This window comes from Echinops telfairi, unplaced genomic scaffold, assembly GCF_000313985.2.
Source record: "Echinops telfairi isolate 266 unplaced genomic scaffold, ASM31398v2 ScPeMD7_7409;HRSCAF=8447, whole genome shotgun sequence".
Taxonomy (NCBI): Eukaryota; Metazoa; Chordata; class Mammalia; order Afrosoricida; family Tenrecidae; genus Echinops; species Echinops telfairi.
Window position 1 is genome coordinate 14,746,163 of NW_022111309.1, and position 5,343 is coordinate 14,751,505.

Genomic DNA, 5,343 nt, shown 5'->3' on the forward strand with positions numbered 1-5,343 from the left:
GCACTTTGAATTTTTAAAATCCTACTTTCGGAGTTCTCCACAGGCTGAAAAATCTTAGCATTTGTTTTTCCATGTGAACAAGAAGACTTCATACCAGTAGCACGAGGAAACCCACCTGCTGGGTCTCTCTCAGGTCACTACGATGAGACCCTCCCCTGGAAAACGTCACCCACAATGGTGTATCTAGTTGCTGGATGCCATTTAATTACTTATTTGTCAAAGATTCATTGAATAACCACTGAGAACACACTAGCAGGAATAAAAAATGAGTCTTTCTTTAATATTCTCTGTGCATGTTAAAGGATGGATTGATTGAATCACTCATTCACTTGAGACTGTTTATTGAGGCTGTGTTACATGTCAAGCATCATGTCAGAAACTGCAGATAGAAATATTTCAAAGGTAAGTAGGTTATTTGCCCTTATTGCGCCTCAGTGATATTAAAATGTGAAATTTAAGTTTATGGTACATATAAGCAACCAAGGACTCATATCTAAGCAATATAAAGAACTCTTATAAAGTAGTAGGAAAACATTTGAAAATCCAATAGAAAAATTGGCAAAATATTTAAATGGGCAATTTACAAAATGAGATATTCAAATTGCCCACAAATGTAAAATTAAATGTTCGACTTCACTAGCCATTAAGGAAACGCAAACAAAACTACAATGTGACGCTAATAAACACTCAACAGAATGACGGTAATAAAACAGGGAGAGAGAACATACAAAGCGTTGGCACAGATGAAGAGCAACTGAAGTTCTCACCTGTTCCTGTTCGGAGTGTTGCTTGGTAAAACCACTTGGGAAAGTAATTTGATGGCATCAATTAAAATGAACGAACCCTGTGATGTCACTGCCATCGAGTCAATCCCGACTCATAGCGACCCAATAGGACACGGTAGAACTGCCCCTGTGGGTTTCTGAGAAGGTAATACTTTATGGATCGATAAATGCTTATATTATCCCAAGGAGACACTGGTGGTTCCGAACTGCTGACATTGTAGTTAGCAGCCCAAAGTGTAACCACTGTGCCACCACGGTTCCTAATCCCATGACCTAATACTCACATTCCTAAGAAATACTATACATTGCTAAATTCACCAAAATATACAAACTTGAATGTATATAGCACTATTTATAATAGCTCCAGATTGGAAACTACATAAATGCCCTGCCAAAGTAGAGTAGAATAAATTGTGAGTCACCTAATATAAACTGCATATGAATATCATGTGTAGCAATATAGATGAACATCACAAACTTCAAATTGAATGAAAGACAATTAATAGAAAATAATAATTACTGTGTGCATCTATTTATTTAAAATACAAAAATAGCCAAAATTGAGTGATGGTTCTTACCCTTGACGTGGGTGTGGAGAGGTTATGACTGGAGGGCAATTAAGGGATATCTCAGATTTCTCATGCTGTCTTTCTGTATTTGGGTGCTGGTTATGTGGGTGTAGTCACCTTATGAAAAACCATTAATTCATATAAGTATCCTTTGTTTTGTTAGAAGTGTATTTAAAACATTCCACCATAGAGCAACAAACTAAGTTGTGAAGGTAACTCATGGGAAGGGGCTGCTTCTTCTCTGGAAGCAACAAGAGTTTCTCTTGGTGGCATTGCTGTAGAGAGTAAGTATTACTTCAACCCACAGAAATGGAGATGGAACATACTAGTCAGTCATCGTTTTTAAAGGTGATGGGAGGGGAAGTTAGGGGGAGATGGGCATCTAATAATAATGAGTAAAAGAATGAAGAAACTGTTATAAAATTGATTACGGTGATGATTGCACAACTGCTTTTAATACACCTAAACCATGGAATTGCATGATATTAAATTAAATGCCAATAAAATTGTTAAACATTTTTTAAAAGAGTTTTTTTAGAAGAGTGGATGTAAGAAAATAGGGGACAATTCAAAGAACATGAAATATGTTTAAGAAAGATGAAGCTATCAAAATATGGCCAAGTCTGGACGTAGGGTGCCTTGATGGAAACATTTGGCTCTCGTTAGCTGAAGAAAGATTCTGTGAAAGCCACAGAGGCTCAAAGCTGTGCTCAGGGAAGATTAATTTGGGATTTGTATTGTAGAATGAATTGGAAAGTAAAGAAACTGGAGGAAGGGAAACCAATTTGGATGTAATTGCAATTGTCTGGGTGGTATGTAATTAGGCCTAAATTAGGGTGGTAGTGTGAGTGAAAAGGAGGAGATATATGTTAGAGACATTAGAGAAAACAAAGCAAATTATTGGATTTGTTGTCATTGTTGTTGTTGAGGGAGAGGGAAGAATGCAAGGAGGTCAGTCGGGGTGATTATAAGATAAAACATGTCATTAGCTGAAATAGAATAATTAGAATCTTTTTCTTGTGGGCAAAAGCATTGGTGTTTTCTTTGTTGTTGTTTTTCTCTTAGACATCTGAAACCCACACAGGAGCTCAGAAGAGCTCAACACAAGATCCTGGACCCTTGAGAAGGATGCACCGGCCCTTTGTTGACCAGTCATGTATAGTAGATTCTGGGTCTTGTAGACTTGCCATTATAGGTGAATTCTATTACTGTGAAATTATTCATCATCCAATGCTCCTCTTTCCCACTTCTTGTTTACCAACATATATGAGGGGGACTTTGACCAGTTTATAGAAAAATTCCATTATCTTTTAATTCCATTTTCTTTGAGCTTTTTGAAGCCTCCGTGTAGATATGACGGCAGAATGAAGAACGATCATCTAGGAGCTTGAGCAGAAGCTGGAAGAAAGAATTTTGGAGTGATACTAACCTGCAGGGGAGATACCATGATCACGAAGGTGGTTTTCTCAGGGCGAGGCTTATCCATTGCTCTCCGGATGTGCTGACCCCTGCGATTCCCCCACATGTGGGAAACTCAACTGCACAATTTGTGGTAGTGGGGGAGTGCATTCGTGCTCTCCCCTTTAAAAAAGAAAAGAAAAGAAAAGAATCTTGGAGCAACAGGATAGAAGCAGCCTGAGTTCCTGATCACAGAATTCTTCACTGGCCTACATAATCTAGTTGGACGTTTATGTGGCATTCCAGTGACTTATTTCTTGTTTATGTCCCTGTTAAAATTTCTGTAACTCTAGCTAAACTGATAATACTCATGTGTCTGTTTTTACATATGTGAATTATAATGTTTATGTGTGTATATATATTTATGTGTATGTGTGTGTGTATAGTTCAGGGATCAAAACTAATAGCTCTGTATCTGAATTATTTATACTATCAGTTTAGCTATATTCATAGAAATTTTATGTATATATGTCTGTGGGTATATATAGAGACAGAGAAAAAGAGAGCAACCATTAAATACTTGGCATTATAGTAGGTGCCAGTAGTAAAATAATTAGTGACTACTAAAAAAACTCTCAAAATACCTATGGATTTCCTAAAAAGGCGGGCAATGTATCAAACATGGCTTCATCACAATATCATTTGCCATTATTGACCACTTTCCCATGCCAAACATGGAGTTTCTATAAGCATCACAAGAACATTCATTGCAAACTAGTTCCTATTTTTATCCCCATTTACAGATGATGCAAAAGAACTACCAAGAAAATGAAAGCTTATCCCAAAGTCACATCACTAAGGGTAGAGTAAGAATAAGAATGAGTAGCCTGAATTTTGTGTCCAAAACTAGTTGTCTTCAAGTTGCTCCTGAGCTGTGGTGACCTTATGTGCTTCAGAGCGCCATAGGGTTTTCAATGGCTGGTTTCAATAAGCAGATAACTAGCCCTTTCTTCCAAGGCATCTGTAAGTGGACTCGAACTGCTATCTTTCAATAATCAGGTGAGTATGTCAACCCTTTACTGACAGCAAAGAAACCCTCACTGGAAAAATCAGACAGATAAATGAACTTGAATTATCTTCACTACTGGTGTGTGCGTACATGACGGTGTGTGCGTGTGTGCGTGCGTGCGTGTAGGCACACACACACACACACACACACACACACACATCCTTTGAGATTGTCACAGAAAACAACCAAACGTTCTGCTTCGTGGAACCCAGGAGTCCTCTCACAAAGAGAATTGGTGGTTCCAAAGCCTCCCTTACTTGCAACCACTGTCCCTGGTAGTCTGGGTACTTTAGAGAAACAAATCCACAGAAACTCATGTATAAGAGAGAGATTTTTATATAAAGGGTAAGTGCCCATCAAGGAAACATCCCAACCCAGTGCTGCCCAAAGCCACAAGTCCAACATTAACCCATTAACCCATATGTCCAACACCAATCGACAAAGTCCTCCTCCATCTCACAAAACACACGCAATGATGCCGAGTGCTGGAGGAAAGCCGAGTCAGTGAATGTGCAAGCATCTCAGCGCTGGCAGGGGTCTCCACACGGGTGCTCCAGCACCCAAGTCTGCATCAGGCTAGGTCTGTGTGGCTTCTCCTTAGAGATGTCTCACAGGAAGTGAGCCTTGCAAGCTGAACCAGGGAACTGGCTAAGGCAGCTGCACCCTGGTCCGGCCATCAGAAAGCAAGAGACCCAAGAACTAGAAAGGCAAGGGTCACCAAGCCATTTATCTCTTTGCCCTTCAATGAACCCCACATGAGTTTATCAGCCAGGTTGGCACAATAAACTAACTACCTGAATCCACCCCTTGCCAAATGAAGCAAAGAGAAAGGAACAGAGTGAAAGGGCAAAGAAGATGATCTTCGCCTGGAATTTAATCAAAGTTATTTCCTACTCGCTACTGTCAAAATGTATAAGCAACATGAAAATCAGGGTTCTATTTTTGGAAACATTGTGTGTTTGGGGAATAAGAGCACTAGCCACAACCATGATGAATTGGAATTAATTTTTAAACAAAAAGGCTGAATTTGTTTTTAAAATTACAATATTTATAATACATTGTATCCATTTCCACTCATACAGCCTGTGTAGTCACATTTTTTTTTTTTGTCTGGCAAGAGATGAAAAGAGAATTTCATAGCCAATAATGAGCTCATAATGATTAGTTGAGGAGTGAAAGCAAATTTTGTGGCTGAGGTGAGAGCAAATTTTGAATATAGGACTGGGGAAGAAAACTTCTCAATGGCTCCTTTGATGTTTGAGCGCAATTCAAGTCAACATTTTGTTGCATTTGACCAATTCTTCTCTAAGCAAACGTTTCGGAAGGCTGCCGAATGTGGAGCAAACCGGGATTGCTGGCGAATGGCAGTGACAGGGTCACTGTGATGGTGAAGGATGCACAGGAGAAGGAACAGTGGAGAAGGCAATTTCTCAGAAAGCCAGAAAGGACAGCCAGGAGGCCATAGAAATACCAAACACCTCACATTTGCAGTTGTCTTTCCATAGGAGCATGTGGCAAGAGG

General features: G+C 39.3%; 1 non-coding gene across 1 annotated transcript; it reads left to right on the forward strand.

The window, feature by feature from the left end:
• Positions 1 to 2,775: 2,775 nt before the first annotated feature.
• Positions 2,776 to 2,938, forward strand: LOC115871865. The gene has a single exon (XR_004047525.1). It is a non-coding gene; the product is annotated as a U1 spliceosomal RNA (small nuclear RNA).
• Positions 2,939 to 5,343: the final 2,405 nt, after the last annotated feature.